At 49.5% G+C, this 18,664-nt stretch overlaps 1 pseudogene; it reads right to left on the reverse strand.

Moving 5' to 3' along the window:
• Positions 1-26: 26 nt before the first annotated feature.
• On the reverse strand, positions 27-9,475 carry LOC105033310 (abscisic acid 8'-hydroxylase 2-like; annotated as a pseudogene).
• Positions 9,476-18,664: the final 9,189 nt, after the last annotated feature.

Raw genomic sequence — 18,664 nt, forward strand, 5'->3', positions numbered from 1 at the left:
TAAAATACTAAAAACAGAGATATCTTTCATTTTTTACCTGCAATCATTAGTTTCAAAATGTTATCCAGAATTTGTGTATCTGTCCGTGCATGGGCCATCATGCAGAGATTCATCCCTTGCAAGAAGCCATTGTAAGAAGTCCTCATGATGCTTCAAGCCCTTTCTCCTTGATGCTATGATTTTCCTCAGTGCATTATCAATCCTTTTCCTAGCCTGCCTTGCGAACATTGTCATATCAACATAATTAAGTACTTCTTTCTTTCCTTTTTATTTGATAAGTAAAATATTACTTCTCAAAAAGACAAGAAAGGCAATAGAACATCAAGATATGAATCTAATTACCTTGACACCTCTATAATATCTAGTTCCCAACAACTTAAGGGGGAATGCTATCATTGCTTCACTTACTTCAAAGACATCCTTCCTTAGCATTTCCAGTTCATCCTCTTCCTCTAAGCTTGTTAGCATCTTACATATTGCATTGAAGGTTACCTTGAGAAAAATAATAATAAATTCGATTACTTTGTATGACATGAGAGAAAAAAAGGCTTATTAAAAGTTTTCAAATTATTTGGGGTGTCAAGTTCTCATACTAGCTTGGCACATGCAAATTTGCTATGAAATTCAAATATGAATGAATGGGCTATAAATATATAAGTATGCCCTACCAAACACACCTTTAAAGCTTCATTAAACACCACCACATTTTCTTTCTGTTTCCAACTGCATAAAATCTTCATGGTTAACTTGTCAAACATATTGATCAATGAAGCCATAGAATTTAGTGTGAAGAGATTAGAGATTCGATGCCTGGTGAGCTTATGTTGTTCATGAGAAGCACAAAGCAAGCTTTGATCCCCCAAGAGCTCAGCAATCGATCTTGTGTACCTCTTTGAGAAATCAATAGAGTTGCAGCTAAGGATTGCTTTAGCAGCTTTAATACTTGACACAAAAACATGTGTCTCCCCAAGTATGCTTGTCTTGAAACAATTTTCATACCTACATAAGGGCCAGGAGAGATGACCCAAAGATAGATGGCAAAGGTGAATAAACTTGAGGCTTTACCGAAGTCTTAGCCAAACCTGAGTTTGGTTTGTGGGTTTAATTCTTTCAGCCCTTGATATACTTGGGAACCAAGTGAAACCTTGTTCCAAGAAGTAGGAAAGCCGAGTTCCCTGTGAACCTCTCCTATCTGTGGACTTGCATGTGCTAGATATTTAGCAAAAGTGAAAGTATAAGATATATTCATCTTCTACAGGGGGCACATATAAATCCCCATGCTACCTACACTAATATTTGTTTCATATATTCTACATGGAGTTATAATGTAAATGTGCTTCCATTTTAGTTTGTGCTAGTCCACACATAGTAGGTTACTGGGTTTATTCAAACTAAACATATCCATAGGCCTCCATGATTAAACAAAGATTATATGATAATTATCTTCCATAGTGAATTAGATGCAAATGCTCTTATGTCAAATTTGAACTTTTCCAGAAGGATGGTTGAATGGAAAGGACTAGTTCCTGATAAATTGGCAAAAGTGTACTTTTATGTAATATTTATACTCCTTAGGGGGTTATATGCAAACATGTTTATGTCCAGCTAGATGTGCCGAGCCTAATGTAGACTTCAGTGAAGTATTGTTTTTTCACAAAAATTTTCCAATCTAGTGTTAATATTACCAAGAATTTCTTTTGCTAGAAGTGATATAATGCCTACCATCTATAGTGATTTAGATGTCCTTGAGCTTAGGCAATTTCAGCTAGTCTTGGTAAGCCCAATGAATGAAAGAATAATACCCTACAAGTCAATCAAAATTTATATTTTGATGAATTTTTCTTTTAATCCTCCTGACTTACGTACTTGACATTTTATGGATAAATAAAAGGCATTTATGTTTCATCATATGCTACATCTTATATTTGTTAAGATTATAGTGAACCCCATAGATTAGAGCAATGGTTTTAGAACTATGATGAGATCATGCCAGTGAAACTTAATATTCTAAAATTTTAATCTAAAATATTTTTAGTTGATAGATTATTGAGTCGGGGATCAATATTTCTAGTAAGACTGACACATCCTATGTATGCTCGATAGAGAGGATGATTGATTTCATAATCACTTATGTAAGACACTAATACAAGGATGTAGGTGCTCATTAGAAAATAAGTTTACTGAATTGATCCACCTTAAAAATATCTTATGAAGTTTTACTTACCTGTCAGAATATATTTCTCTTAGTGAAAGTTGTGCAAGTAATCCTTTGACCTGAGACTATCATAGAATCTTGTATATATGAATTCATATTTTGGTTCATACTCATTCATGACTTAGTTATGTATGAAATATTCTAGATATGATGGATTACGTATGGAGGTTGTGAGTAGGTCAATATGGAATCGATCACTTCTGATAAGAAGAGATCGCATCCTATTTGCTCTAATCAAATGATGATTTAAGAAGATTTTGATCAAAGCAGAATAAAAATTAAAAAAAAATTAATATTTCATTAATTGAATCATCATTATAAGATTGAGAAAAATATAAATATGAAATTAGATTTGATAAGATTTCATGTCCATAGTCATATTTGGGATGCAGTATGATTGTAGGATTCAATTGCACGGTAACTTGCTGCTGAAGAATATTTTTGATATTTTCATCAAAATTTTATATCTTTCGGATAGATATGATATGTTACTAGATGTCAATCTTGTCTTATAAGTTTGATCGAATTAAAGAGTTTAATTTGATCATCAATTAGAAAGAATTTTAATTATTAAAATCGGATTAGTATGATTGGACCTAAATCGATTAGAAAAGATTCTAATCAAATCAGATCAACTTGCATCTAGACCTACCTACTGCTGGCTAGATGTGAAATCCAATGAGTCACACACATAAAAAATTGATCAAGAGTCTAATTGGATTAGATCATGTTTGCAGGATAAATATGTTAGCATGTATTACAAACTCTAGCTCCTAATCAAATCAGATTCGATTTTTTGGTTCCTGATTGGGGTAATTAAATCTAATTAGACTCATGTTTGGATTGGGTCTAATTTTGGTTGACCTTAGCTGATTGTGCTAAGGGATATGGCACCTCCTTTCAGGCTTTCCATGTGCCAGAGAGTCTTTCTCTTTGGTGCATGGGGTTATTTCCTGTGCTTGGGACACGTGGCGCCCCTTGGTGTAGAGCACCCCTTCTTCATGTTTATCCATTTAGTTTTCCATGATGAAAAATGTGGGCATAGATTTCAGATAACTAAGAGGCACAGAAGAGTCATTCTACCTCTTAATTACCTTTTGGTCATCAAAGAAAAATGGATAAAGATGAACTTTCCTAGCCGCCCCCTTATCCTTGGTGCCACTTAGACTCATAGTCCAAGTGGTTATGGAGTCTCAAAATTTTTGCACCCCTCTTTTTCGTCCATGCTAATTTTGAAGTTGGTGCCTCATATCTTGGCCATTGGATGGCCATCAGATGAAACTCTATCCGTTGGATAGAATGGGCGCACCTTATGAAGCCTCGTGACACTTTGAAAAAAAAAACCTTGAATTAATTCTGCACTGAAGAGTCCTTCTGTGAGAAGATGTCTCTTCGGATTAATTTTCGATGCTTATCCACATGTCACGAGATGTCATTAGGGGCATGAGATGAGGAGGAAAGGTATAAGATGACTGAAGAAAGGTGCGAGTTGATCTGGATAAGCGTCCGCTCTTCACCTATAAATAGGTGGCATGCCTGGGTTTCTTATTCATTCCAATCTCTTCTTTCTTACATCCTCTACCCTATTATCCCAATAATTTTTTTTCTTCTCTTGTTAAGACAAAGTCCTCTTAAGGATAAAAGGTCTGCTTTAGGACAAGGACTCAGGAAGAGAATTAGGCGAGACAAGAAGAAAAGAAAGGAAGTGAAGAAAAAGGCTGGAAGGAGAGGAAGGAAGGCCAAGTTCTAGGATAGTGTTGGATTGCCCAAAGAAATTCTTTGAGAAAGAATTCAGCAAGAGGAGCTAAGTTTGATGAGCAAGAGTCTTGAATCAACTCCCATGTGGATCAACGTTGGAGGACGAACATTTGGACGCCTAGTGAAAACTCTGTCGAAATTTTGGATTTAGCGTGATGGGTATTCTTCTATACCTACTATAATGTTGTGTAAATATATGCATATGATTTTTTATCATTAAGAGGTTCTTGGGATTAGGATTTGATTTTATGGAGTTTCATTATGCAAAATTTTAAAATTTATTTTGCTTCCGTTATGCTCATCGAACCCAACAATGAAAGCACTAGTTCCATCCCAATTTGTGTACAAACCTGCTTATTGAGTAAGCTTTTATTTTAGCAAAAAAAAAAAAAAGTAAACTTTATGTAATTACGTTGGTCTCGAGTTCCAACTAAGAAGAATGCTAACCTTACCATGAAGCTTTTTCTTTAATTTGTTTCCGTACGTCCTCGCCTTCTCCTTTCTGTCTCTAAAATTTTGACCAGTAATTAAACCCTAATTCTTCTCATCTTTCGAATTGAGAGATTGGAAGAGAACCTTGTGAAGATCTGACCTAGGATTTCAATCTCTCTATGTATTCTCCTTAACAAGGTTTTGATCGGTTCTTCATCAATTGTTACAGTGATCAGTACAAAGTTTTCTACAAAACTAGCTAGGAACAATCTGGGAAAAAATTTCTATGAATAAAAACGACAATCAAGGTGCTGTCACCAGATATGCCTCATCACAACAAAATCATAGAACACTTTTGCTGCTACTGTTTGCTGTCATAAACGCTAGTGTCTCTCCAATCCAAGGAATTCCTCTGTTCCCTGGGGGATAACTGGCAACCCTGGCCAACCACGTGTCTGTTAAGACCTACACAACCTAAAGAACTACGCTCGTGATCAAAGATATAGAAAGGAGATGGAAGAAAAGAAGAGGTGGGTGAGAGAGGAAGTCCACCATCATCTTGTCTCTCTTTACCAATGGCTGGCATCCCCATGGGTCCTTCCAATTTAAAGCCAGTGGATTATTTGGTGCCGCATTCTCCCTTTCCTTCTTCTTTAGGAAGTGGAAGGCTGTCTAGTGGAAGAGATGGGCTCGCTATCCAGATGACAAATCAGCTAATGACATCAAATTTGTCCCACATTTTTCAAAAGGAATGATAGTAAATAAGATAGACCACTCTGGGATACTGTCATGGTGCCTTTGAAGGTATCTCCCTTTTTTTTTTTCCTTTTTGATGTGAGCCTTTGAAGGTATCCGTATCTACCAACTTCCGTTTCTTTTCTTCCCACAGACTCCATTGGCTTAATTTTCATTGTACGGTCTCCCAGCCGGGATTGGCGATACGATTACTCATGTTCTCGTATATTGAGTTAGCAACTGATCTTCTCATGCCTTTCGGTCTCTTGAATCTTAGAATCATTTGTGACAGATGAAATTAAATTATCCACCAAAGAAGATTTTTTGGATGGCCTATTATACAACAATAGCCCTGATTGCTGAATGCCGATGCTTGTTCTCATAAATTGGTGGACTTGTTGCCGAGAAGCATCATCTGAATCTCATCCGTTCTTGGTCTCTTATTTCCATAACAATTTTTCCTTTAGTCTGAACAACGGAAGCATCCAGACCCAGTTCTCCAATGCAACCATTATAACACAAGAACAGAATTCCTGTGCTGCATCGATTCAGAGTGCTATGCAGCTCTCGATGGCTCGATGACTACCATCAGAACATGAACAACCATCGTATAAAGGAGTCTATAAGTATGTGTGTTGCGGCCAATCGCCTCATCGTCTGATCGTCGGAGAACGTGCACCTGCAAAAACGAGAAGTCCACACTGACCGGAGGCGGCTCCGGCGGGGACCCTCCGACGGTCAAGTCAGAGAGGTGACTGGGCAACAGTGAAATGAAGACAGAGAGCTCGATCGAGAGAGAGAGAGAAAGGAGCAAGCCTGTGGTTTTGGAGTCGAAAAGTGGACTGTCGTGGTCCCTTGCACTGTTGCCTTCCCCGATATATATAGTGGAGCAGGTATGGCGCCGTCATTAATGGCGCGGACAATTGAGGAATTGTCAACTCACTGTAGACTGTCAGAGTCGCCGTGAAAGTGTCATGTCGCCGTGGGGCTGTCAAATCACCAGAGTTGACAATGCCCTAGGCAAGACAATGCCCCTAGGTGGTAGTGCCGCATGTTGTTGTCAGAACTGACAAGCTCTGGCGGCTGTACGGCGACCGGAGGAGTCGACCGACCCTAGATCGGTGGCTAGCTGAGTGGCGTCGGGCCCCTCCGTTGGTCGGCGAGTCTTATGTGAGTCGGCCATCAGGCTTCCAGGTCCAGTCGGTCGGGAAGAGTACGTCCGACCGACACATCTCAGTCGGTCGTGGGCTGATAATTGGCCGGTGATGGCGTCCGTCGGTCGGTCGCTCCGACTGTCAGTCGGTCGGTCGGTCCCTCCGGCCGTTGGTCGGTCGGTCGGTCCCTCCGCCCGTAAGTCAGTCGGTCGGTCCCTCCGGCCATCGGTCGGTCGGTCGGTGGGTATTCCCCAACAGTTGCCCCCCTCCACTCCTGAGTCGGACGGTGAGCTGACAGATGCTTTTATTTGGGCAGCAATCCCGGGCGAAAAGGAGTGGATTCATCGTATGCAAAGATCCGACCGTACCGCCGATTGATACGGTGTCAGGCGTCTCATAAATGCCGAGCGATTTGCTGGCGTCAGACGTCTAGTCGGCGTCAGACGTCTCGTCCCATCGGCGTCAGGTGTCATGTCGGCGTCGGACGTCCCGCCGTGTCGGACATCCCGCCGGCGTCAGATGTAATGCCGGCGTCAGACGTCTCGTCCCATCGGGAAGGGGAACCGCCGTTCCCGCCGTCCCTTCGGGGATACGAAACGTCGCGGCCTTCACGCCATGTGGCGTGCGGCCATTGGGACAGGTTCGGTGGAGCGGATGGAGGTGACGTGGCACGATCTGAAGGCAGGTGCGTCGAACCGTCGGACTGACGGACGGCCCGGATGACGCCACGCGACAAGATCTGGAGAGTCTTCGTTGGCCGTGCCTTCATCTCGACCGTTGGGGGGCACTATATATACAGAGTTGCCCCCACTTGGTTTTTTACCCTCCTCATTTTACTGTCGAAACTCTGCCCGCGTGAGTCCTTGCTCCAGGTACTCTTCCGCTCCACTCTTCGTTTGCAGTTCCTTCTTCTTCTCCTAAGGGCCATTGTCATCTTCCCCACCTTCTTCTTCTTCTTCCTTGCCATCTACTCTGAATCCATGGCTAGGACGTCCCCACGAGGTAGTCGGTCGGGAGAGCCGACCGAAGACACTCGGTCGACCCCGGAGGTGGAGGTTTCTTCACTTTCGGGGCCGAACGTCGATCGGCTCCGGGAGCAGTACCGCATCCCGGAGCAGTTTCGACTGTTCGCCCCTAGCGCCGATGGTCGGGTTAACAACCCGCCTGAGGGCCAGGTGGCCTTCTACTTGGAGGACCTCCGGGCCGGCCTTCGATTCCCGGTTTCGGAGTTCGTCTGAAACATCTTCGACTATTACGGGCTGTGCCCGGCACAACTTGCGCCGAACTCGGTTCGGCTGATAGTCAGTTTTGCACTTTTGTGTCGGCTCTTGCCGACCGAACCTCGGGTCTCCTTTTTCGAGTTTTCTTCGTCCTCCGACCCCATCCTAAAGCCTGAGGGTGGTGGTACTTCGTCCCTCGGAAAGGGCTCTCTTTCATTACTGGTCTTCCATCGTCCATTCACGGATAGAAGAATCAGTTTTTCTTTGCGTCGTCTTCTACTTCTTGGGGGTTTCCCGTCCGTTGGGGGAATCCCCGAACCGAGCGAATGAGAATAGTCGGGTGGAGGCTGATGATCGGGAGGACTTCCACCGGCTGAAGGACATCTCGGTGCCGAAGCAAAGCGAGCTTGTCATCGAGCAGGCCCTGTACGACGCTGGCCTTAGCCCGTCCCCCGTTTAGGTCGGTTTTTCATTTTCCCGACACCTCTTTTTCTTTTTGTCTTTCCTTTTCGGCACTGACCATTTATCATCCTTTTCAGATATGCCGCCGAGGACACGACTGTCGGCAGCCGACGTACGTCAGTACGCCGTCAGGAAGAGGCCGGCGCAAGGCGCCGGACGTCGCAGCCTCCCAAGAGGCCCCGTGTGGCTCCGCGAGTGAACCGACTGGGTCGGAGGTGGAGCCGGTGATTGCACTGTCAGCACCGACAGTGCTCGTCGATGTCCCATCCGAGGGACCGTCGGTCGAGGGCGCCGCTTCACCCGACAGACGGGCTGCCGAGTCTGCAGATGGCGCGCCGACCGCTCAGCAGGCTTCAGAAGTTCGGGAGGAGGCCCGCGAACCTGAGCGACAGACGCACGCTACCGCCGCACCGTCGGTCGAGACTCGGTCGGGGTCAAGCCTGCCGTCAATCTCTGATGTCAGGGCCTGGGCAACTAGCCGAGGCAAGGCCCCCATGGCGTCGGGCGACGAAGGTCGGTCGGCTGGCGGAGGATCGGCCGACTTCCGCTTCCCGAAGGTGCGTCGGGCCTGGCCAACCACGACTTGGCCAGGAAATTGTGCCAGGCGCTCCTCCTTCCCGCCGACATCGACGCAATGAAGAACCAGCGTGTGTCTGACATGCTGTCTTCGTTCTATCCGATGATGATCCGGATGAGTTTCTCTTTCCTTTGCGTTTTAATGCAGTTTTTCATAAACCTGCTTTCTTATTGGTCGGTTTCACCTTGTGAGCTGGTCTTCAATATCTCGAAGCTGGAGGCCGGATATCGAAAGTTCGGCGAGATGCGCGCGGCATGGAGGGACAAGGTCGGAGCCCTTGAAGCCGACAAAGTCATCCTGTCGATCAGCTACAGCAGTCGGTCGATCGGGAGGGCCGACTTGAGGGGGAGGTCTCCCGACTTTCGAGGAGGTCTCCCGACTCAAGGGGGCTTTGGCTCGTCAGAGTCGGAACTTCAGTCGGCTAAGGACGACGCAAAGAAGAAGTCCCGAACCATCCGTCGGCTCCGACACGAGCGAGACGGCATCGCCAAGGAGCTGGAGGCCGAACGCGAGCAACTCCGAGTGAGTCTCGAAATCTCGCCAAGGCGAAGAAGGCTTGTCCGTCGCCCAGGCCGACGCAGACATCGCGAAGGCCGAGGCTGAGTCGGCGAAGGAGGCTCTGAGTCGGGCCGTTGAAGTCTTCCGGGACTCGAAGAGTACCGAGAAGAACTTCTGGAGAGCGGCTTCCTCTCGTATCGGGTCGGGTAGAGGATGCTCGGAAGCCATTCGAGGCTTGTACCCAGAACTGGATCTCAGCAGCATAGTTCTGCCAGAGTCCGAGGCCCCAGCTGCGGAGGAAGCGGCCGAACCAGTGTCGGAAGGCCTTTCCACCAGGGCGGAAGCCGAAGAGGATGCAGAGCCGGCTGCGAAGATCAGTCGGCCCGACTGCAGAAGTCAGAGGGATCCGCCGACTATCTCCCATGCCGTCCAGTGGAGGATGTCGACTCCGACGATTAGTCGGTTTTGTTTTATGTTTTTGCTCTGACTTGTAATCGGGCTTCGGCCTTCCTTTGTAAATCTTATTTTGATCTTCAATGAAATCAAAGTTTTTGGACTTGAACTTTTTCTCTGCTTGTTTTCCTTCGTGCGTTGTAGAATGTCTTCGTAAGTCGCTAACTCATATAGATCGGTTAGGACGTTCGGCAACTCGTGCCATCACGAACGTAGATTAAGTCCCGACTTTGGATCGGCCTTAGATAGTCAAGGTCGTCAGTCGGGCTTCCTTTTCCCGGCCGTGAGTCGGGCGCGTTCGTTGAGTCGGAAGTCGACCGACCGCCGGGGAAGGCTTGGACAGTCGGGTCTTTTCCGACACGTTCGTCGGTTGTCTCGTGGCGCGTTTAGTCGGGGAAACGACGACAAGTCGGATCCCGATGCCCTTGTGTTGGGTATTCATGCTGCGCCTCTTGATATACGGTGGTAAGCCGAATATCGTCCGGCCGGCCGTAGCTCGATCGGTAAGTCATGAATGCGACTGAGGACGCTTTGTGCGATAGACGGTGGTAAGTCGAATATCGTCCGACCGGTCGTAGCTCGGTCGGGAGTCGCGACGTCGGTCGCGCAGGCATTTCGCCTCTCTTTGGTCGGGGCCCGATCGGCTTGTTAGCCGATGGTCTGGTCCGAAAGTTCGACCGTAGAGGAGTGTCAACTCCCTTAATACAGATGCATCGGCCCTTTTAAGGGTCCGATACGTCGTCGAAAGTTGAAGGAGTGCAACTCCCGTTGATATGGATACACCGGTCCTGGTAAGGGTCCGATTTATCGTCGACCGTCGAAGGAGTGTCAACTCCCATCCATCTGGATGCATCGGTCCTTGTAAGGGTCCGACGCTTACCGACGATAAGGTCGCGGTTTCAGGCGGATACCAAGTCCAAGTCGGTATGTCGGGGCTTGACCTTGGTGAGCGCGATCGTTAGTCGAAGAGTTAAAACTCCGAGATTTTAAACCGGATTTGCATTCCAACTGGACAAGTACAAAGTTCATTGGTAATACAACTTCAAGTTGTCGGCGTTCCAAGTTCGGAGAATGGGTTTCCCTTCAAGGATCTCCAGTCGGTAGGCTCTCGGACCATAAGCGTCTGCTACTTGTAGGGCCCTTCCCAGTTCGGAGCCAACTTCCCATGGTCCAGAGGCTTCGATACCTCTGCCTTCCTCTGGACTAAGTCACCAGTCCTGAAAAGCTTTGGTCAGACCTTGGCGTTGTAATACCGAGCGACCTTCTGTCGGTACGAAGCCATGCGAATTTGAGCCTCATCTCGTAGTTCGGGGAGGAGGTCTAGGTCGGCCCTCCGACTCTCGGAGTTGTCCGGCTCTTGATACCGCTCGACCCATGAAGACGGCAGTCCAATCTCGAGCGGGATCATCGCCTCCATCCCGTAGGCCAAGCTGAAAGGTGACTCCCCGGTCGGAACGCGGGGGGTCGTTCGGTAAGCCCACAGAACGGAGCCTAGCTCGTCGACCCAGAGGCCTTTGACTTCGTTCAGTCGGGTCTTGAGTCCATGGAGTAAGGTCCGATTGGTCACCTCGACTTCACCGTTGGACTGTGGGTGCCCGACTGAAGTCAGTTGGTGTGTGATGTGGAACCTGGCGCAGAAGTCCTTGAAGTCTTGGTTGTCGAATTGCCGTCCCGTTGTCGGTGATGATAGTATGCGGCAACCCGAACCTGAAGATGATGGACTTTTGGACAAAGTCCTCCATCTTTGCTCGGTGATCTGCGCCAAGGGTTCGGCCTCCACCCATTTGGTGAAGTAGTCGATGGCGACAACTATGAACTTTCTCTGACCCGACGCTGGAGGAAAAGATCGAGAATGTCGACCCCCCACTGGGCGAAGGGCCATGGAGCAACAATAGGAGCAATTTGGCTGGCCGGTTGATGCTGCACGTTGGCGTACTTTTGACATGGCTCGCACCTCCGGACCAACTCGGCTGCGTCCTTCCTCATGGTAGGCCAGTAGTAGCCCTGTCGCAGGACCTTGTAGGCCAGGGACTTGCCCCCCAAGTGACTCCCGCAAATTCCTTCGTGCACCTCTCGGAGAGCGTAGTCGGCGTCGGTCGGTCCCAAGCACCTAAGCAAAGGGAGGGAGAACGACCTCTTGTAGAGTCGGCCGTCATGATCATGTATTGGGAGGCCGACCATCGGAGCCGCTTGGCCTCTGCGGGATCTTCGGGGCCGATCCCGTCGGTCAATACCGAACGATCGGGTCCATCCAACTTGGTTCGGTCGCTAGCTGCTGTACTTCTTCGACCCGATCGATGCTTGGCTGCTCGAGGTTCTCCACGAACGTCCGACCCAAGGAGTCGAAAGCCGAAGTCGCCAGTCTGGAGAGTGCGTCGGCACGGACGTTCTCCGACCTAGGGATGTGGGAAATTTCAAAATACCTGAGGCGTGCCACGAGGTCCTCCACTTTCTGGAGGTATTTGACCATGGTCGGATCTCGTGCCTCGAATTCGCCCTTGACCTGCCCCACGACCAGCTGAGAGTCGGAGAATGCCCGGAGGCTGTCGACACCCAGTTCCCTCGCCATCCTCAGGCCAGTGAGGAGTGCTTCGTATTCGGCTGGTTGTTGGAGGTCTTGAAGTCGAATCGAAGGGCGTACTCGGTGACCACCCCATCCGAATTCGTGAGCAGGAGCCCGGCCCCGCTCCCCTGAGCGTTTGAAGCTCCGTCGATGTGCAGTACTCAGGTGGAGACCGGGTCTGGCTCGGAGACCGCATCTCGTCCCGGGTCTTCAGCTCCCGACCCTTGGTCGGTTGTCGGGCACTCGGCGATGAAGTCGGCCAAGACCTGAGCCTTCAAGGCAGGCCGCGGCCGGTACTGAATGTCGAACTCGCTGAGCTTCATCGCCCACTTTGCCAGTCGTCCAGATGTATCCGGTCGGTGCAATATTGCCCTCAGGGGCTGGTTGGTGAGCACCACTATGGCATGAGCCTGGAAGTATGGATGGAGTCGTTGCGCAGAGACGGTCAGGGTGAAAATCATCTTTTCCATCTCCGAATACCTGGCTTCGGCGCCGTGGAGCACCTTGCTGGTATAGTAGATAGGCTGATGGGTTCGATTTTCGTTTTCTCGGATGAGCACCGAACTGACCGCCTCAGAAGATGTGGCCAAATAGAGATACAAGGTCTCCCCGACCTGCGGTTTTACGAGCAGCGACGGAAAAGCCAAGTACTTCTTCAGGTCTTCGAAGGCCCGTTGGCACTCATCCGACCAAGAAAATCCATTTGCGTGATGCAAAGTTTTGAAAAACGGGAGGCACCTTTCAGCTGATCGAGAAATGAATCGGCTAAGAGCGACGATTTTTCCGTTCAGCTGTTGGACCTCCTTCTTGGTGTTCGGATGACGCATGTCGAGGATTGCCTTTATTTTCTCAGGGTTGGCCTCAATCCCTCTCTGAGAAATGAGGAATCTGAGGAACTTCCCTGAGGTCACCCCAAAAGCGCACTTGGTCGGGTTGAGCTTCATTCGGTGTCGTCGTAGGGTACGGAAGGTCTCCTCGAGATCCTGAACATGATCCGGGATCTGCGCACTTTTCACCAGCATGTCATCCACGTACACCTCTATGTTGCGCCCGATCTGGTCTTTAAAGACCTTATTGACAAGTCGCTGGTAGGTGGCGCCGGCGTTCTTCAGTCCGAAGAGCATCACCCGGTAACAGTAGAGGCCCTTGGGAGTCACGAAGGCGGTATGCTCCTCGTCTTCAGACGCCATCTGGATCTGGTTGTATCCGGCCAAGGCGTCCATGAAGCTGAGCAGTCGAAATCCGGACGTCGCATCCACCAGCTGGTCGATCTTGGGAAGTGGGAAGCTATCTTTTGGGCAGGCTCGGTTTAGGTCGGTATAGTCGATGCAAATCCTCCACTTCTCGTTGGCTTTTTTGACCATGACAATATTGGCGAGCCAATCGGGATACGTGGATTCTAGGATGAAGCCTGCTTCGAGTAGCTTGTCCACTTCTTCGTCGATGGCCCTTTGTCTTTCTGGAGCGAAGGACCTTTTCTTCTGCCTCACCGGCCTCATCGTCGGGTCGATGTTGAGTCGGTGGGTTATTGTTTCTGGGGGGATGCCCGACATATCTACCGCCGACCAAGCAAATATGTCGGCATTGGCCGTCAGCAGCTCCGTCAGTCGTCGTCGTTCGGGGTCGGACAGTTGAGACCCGACCCAAACCTTCCGATCCGGATTTTTCGCTATCGGGATCGCCACGAGCTGCTCGACCGGCGAACCTCGCTCTTCCTCCTCCCGTTGGTCCAGCTTGTCGATCGTCAGGAAGCCCTTTGACTCGCCATTTTGAGCGGAGATCTGGAAGCATCGTCAGGCGAGCTGTTGATCCCCGTGCATCTCCCCGACCCCGTTTTTGGTCGGGAACCGAACGAGGAGATGGTACGTCGAGACGATTGCTTTGAGGGTGTTTAGTCCGGGTCGTCCAAGTATGGCGTTGTAGGCCGAAGGAACTTGGACGACCGCAAAAGTTAAGTGGACCGTGCTTTGTCGTGGTTCAGTGCCGACCGTCACAGGCAGGGTAATTTCTCCTTCCGTCGTGACAGCATCCCCGGCAAAGTCGATCAAGGGGATGGAGACCCTCTTAAGTCGGTCAGTTGACAGTTGCATCCGGGAGAAGGTCGAGTAAAACAAAACATTTGTCGAACTTTCATTATCAACAAAAATTCTTTTTACATCATAATTTACTATTGTTGTCGAAACAACAACAGCATCATCGTGGGGAGTTTGGATGCCCCGAACGTCTTCCTCCGTAAAAGTGATTACGTCGTCCGGGCGCGGCTTTTTCGTCGGCTCTCCTCCCGCAGACATCCCCGGGCCCAGCCGCTTGGAGATCATGCTGATGACTCCGGCCGTCGGCTGATTAGTCGCCGCTTCTTCAGTCGGCTGGGGTCGTCGATCGGTAACTGGTTGGGTCGGGGGACCCTTCCGAAATTTACCAAGATACCCCCGACGGATGAGAGCTTCGATCTCATCCTTCAGCTGGATGCACTGCTCGGTGTTGTGGCCGTGGCCTCGGTGAAATCGGCAGTACTTCCGACGGTCGAGGCCCTTTGCCTTCAGAGGCGGAGGCCGTCGCAGGTATTGTTCCCCCTCGATCTCCATCAGAATCTGTGCACGAGGAGCGGAGAGAGGAGTGTAGGAATCATACCTGGGGCGTGCCGGCCTCGGAGTCTGTTGCCGGGGTGACTTTTGGATTCGTCGGGGTGGCGAGACCCGACTATCGGTCGGAGGCCTACTGGGCTCGGCGGGCTCCCGACCCTTCCTCCACTTCTCCTTCGGGCCTCTGGGCTCGGCCAAGCGTCGGTCGGATGCTCCTTCGTCCGCGCGCATGTACTTGTATGCGCGCTCCAGTAGCTCGGCGTATGTCCGGGGGAGGGTCTTGTCCAGAGAATAGGTGAATCGGAACGCCCTCAGCCCCCGCTTCATGGTTGAGATAGCCATGTCTTCGTTGAGGTCCCGGACCTCAAGCGTGGCCGTGTTGAATCGCACCACGAAGTGTCGGAGCGTCTCATTCTCCCCCTGTTTGAGGGAGAAAAGGCTGTCCGACGTTCGCGGCGGCTTCCGGCTGGTGCTGAAGTGGGCCACGAACGAGTGCTCGAGCTGTCCGAAGGAGTGAATACTTCCCGATCGAAGACCGGAGTACCAGGCCCTGGCAGCCTTGCGGAGTGTGGCGGGGAAGCCGATGCAAAAAAGAGCGTCGGTTGTCCCTTGGATCGTCATGAGAGCTTTGTAGCTCTCAAGGTGGTCGATCGGATCGGTGGAGCCGTCGTATGGCTCCACGTGTGGCATCTTGAACCGACTGGGAATCGGTTCGTCGAGGACTAGTCGGGAGAGAGATTGGGCGGTCTGGAAGTCGACGTCGTTCGAAGACTTCTGGCCGTCCACCTGCAACTGCGCGAGCCGGCGGTCGATTTTCTCGAACCGACGCTCGTAGTCGTCCGCTCGTCGGTACTGGGAGACCCCAGGAGTGGAGTCTCCGAAAGATTCCGAGAGAGAGGCGGACGGCGTTCGTGGTCGCTTCTCCTTCCTCTCCCGTTCCAGCAGGGAAGGAGAGGGCTGCTGGGACCGTCGGTCGTCGCGCCATGGCCGTCCCTCCTCCTCTCCGCGGGAGCGCTGCTGAGGGCGCTCGCGTGGAGGCGACGGAGATCGACGCGGTCGTCGGCGGTTGCTCCTGGAGGGCATCGCTCGGGCCGCCGGTTGTTGCTGCAGGCTTTTGACTGCAACCGTCAGTACGGTCATCTGCTGTACGATGGCCGCGATCTGCGCCTCCGTGGTCACCGCGGGGTGTGGAGAGCTGGGCTCCGCCGTCGATGGTGGCGGGGAGGCCTCCTCCCGGCGAGAAGAGCGCCTCACCGACCCGGTGATCCTCGATCGTTGGGCTTTGTCTTTGTCATCGGACCCCCCTTCCTGGCGCACCAATCTGTTGCGGCCAATCGTCTCGTCGTCTGATCGTCGGAGAATGTGCACCTGCAAAAACGAGAAGTCCACACTGACCGGAGGCGGCTCCGGCGGGGACCCTCCGATGGTCAAGTCAGAGAGGTGACTGGGCAACAGTGAAATGAAGACAGAGAGCTCGATCGAGAGAGAGAGAGAAAGGAGCAAGCCTGTGGTTTTGGAGTCGAGAAGTGGACTGCCATGGTCCCTTGCACTGTTGCCTTCCCCGATATATATAGTGGAGCAGGTATGGCGCCGTCATTAATGGCGCGGACAATTGAGGAATTGTCAACTCACTGTAGACTGTCAGAGTCACCGTGAAAGTGTCGCGTCACCGCGGGACTGTCGAATCACTAGGGTTGACAATGCCCTAGGCGGGATAATGCCCTTAGGCGGCAGTGCCGCATGCTGCTGTCAGGGCTGACAGGCTCTGGCGGCTGTACGGCGATCGGAGGAGTCGACCGACCCTAGGTCGGTGGCTAGCTGAGTGGCGTCGGGCCCCTTCGTTGGTCGGCGAGTCTTATATGAGTCGGCCATCAGGCTTCCAGGTCCAGTCGGTCGGGAAGAGTACGTCCGACCGACACATCTTAGTCGGTCGTGGGCCGATAATTGGCCGGTGATGGCGTCCGTCGGTCGGTCGCTCCGACTGTCAGTCGGTCGGTCGGTCCCTCCGGCCGTTGGTCGGTCGGTCGGTCCCTCCGGCCATCGGTCGGTCGGTCGATGGGTATTCCCCAACAGCTCCTTTAATCTCTTTCTGAAAAAAAGGGGAAAAAAAAATTCAGCAAATGCTTAGGTAATGAGTAGTCCAACATCCATGTGACAGCAATTGCCGTAATTTGACCCCATAGGCCTAGTTTGGGAAAGAAAATTAAGATTTCAGATACAAATAGGCTTTGTCTTAATTAGGATTAAATTTTTTTAATTTTATTTAAAATAAATATTATTTTTTCTTGTAATGGTTACGATCCTATTATTTTTGGAGTCAGAATTATATTTTATACTTGAATTGGATGCCCTTTGTTGATCTGCTAACACCATCTGTCATGATTGGTGCACTAATTATAGATGATCATAATTAAAAAATCGATCCTCTTCGATCTATATAGAAATCATCCATATTTTTATTTTTATATTTAGATAAAATATAAAAATTTATATTAAAATAAATTATTCTTGTTTTCTATCTCGACCAAATTTGCCCATGTAATACCCGCTATCCTCAATTTTATTTATAATATATATTATTCAGAAAATAATTAAAATAATAAAAAAATAATTATTAAAATTAAAATAATTAATAGCACTCCAGCGGACGCCCAAGGATGGCGTTGGAGCTAATAGCTGATGATGGCGGCAATACCGCCATGCCCCTTTTTGCCTCCACCCAGATTCGGGTTCCCAACTAGTTACGCTCCATTGCTTGTGTTACAAACTTTTCCTGATCCACTTTCTCTGTTAGCTTTCTTACATCGCTAATAAAACAGGAAAGCGTCGCCGTGGATGCAGGCTATAAGGTTCATTTTGTGGTCGACCGTCGTTGAGCTAAACGCTGCACAACATTTATGCCAACGGTTCGACATTCGTGGATTTCACTTAACCTCTTCTCCTCCTCCATCGGTAGAGTCTGCAGAGACTGGTCAAGTAACAGGTACTGAGTTCCAGGACGGACACACGGTCCATCGCAACCCCAACACAACGGGGGAGGAGGAGGGTAGGCTAAGAATGAAGTAGCTGAAGGAGATGCACGGTTGGCTGATGGTGGTAGCCACGCTTTTAGCATCGATGATGTACGAAGCCGGACTGAACCCACCCGGTGGCTCCTGGCAGGATGATTTGGGTGCACCAGCTTATAATGGCACCAGAGGCACAGGCCTCACGAGCAGTGTGATGGGTCACCAAGCTAGGCAACCCGTGCTGGCGGATAAGATCTCCAAAAGATGCGACATACTCTTCTTTGTTAATGCTGGTGCCCAGGAATGATCTTTGGGAACCATCATGTTGCTGTTGATGGAAACCATCTTCCATGCTGGGGGAAGGTTGTTTGGTTGGAGAATTGGGAGCATGTTGATAGTCCTGCTAGTCATTCCGCTGGCTGCGTTGGCGAAGCACGTCTATCTATTTTTCCTATTGCGTCAATGCCTGGACTTCTACTTGTTTGTGGTGTGGATTTCTCGATTGCAAAGAGAAGCAAGGCAAGGAGAGAAATTTTACCCTACACCATGTGGCAAGACACCTTGCGAACCAATCACATGTCTTGATTTCTGTAAGTCTCATTCATCATGCATGCACTCATCTCAGATTACTGCCTCACACATCTCATCTCGGTTTGTTCCTCTGATGCACCACCAACATGGTGCGTGTAGTGTAGGAATAATTTCCCATCACCTGAGGAAAATCTGGATGTCTTGATAGCCCAATGGCACCTCAGAGCGCTAACCAGCATTGGTTCCTTTACGTTCGTCTCATATCATGCTTTTCCTTGGTGCAGTTTCAAATGTTCCCAGATGTAATCAGCTCTTTGATAAAAGCTGATCCAAGAAGACAGGTCATGTATCATCAACACTCGATTTTTGTTTTTGTTGTACAGTACTCGGAATTTTTCTATGCTTTTGTTTTCTTAACACGCCCGTGATTTTCGGTGTTGACGTCAAAGCAAGGCAGCAATCCTCCTCCCCAACGA

Source organism: Elaeis guineensis, chromosome 14 (genome assembly GCF_000442705.2).
Source record: "Elaeis guineensis isolate ETL-2024a chromosome 14, EG11, whole genome shotgun sequence".
Classification (NCBI taxonomy): domain Eukaryota; kingdom Viridiplantae; phylum Streptophyta; class Magnoliopsida; order Arecales; family Arecaceae; genus Elaeis; species Elaeis guineensis.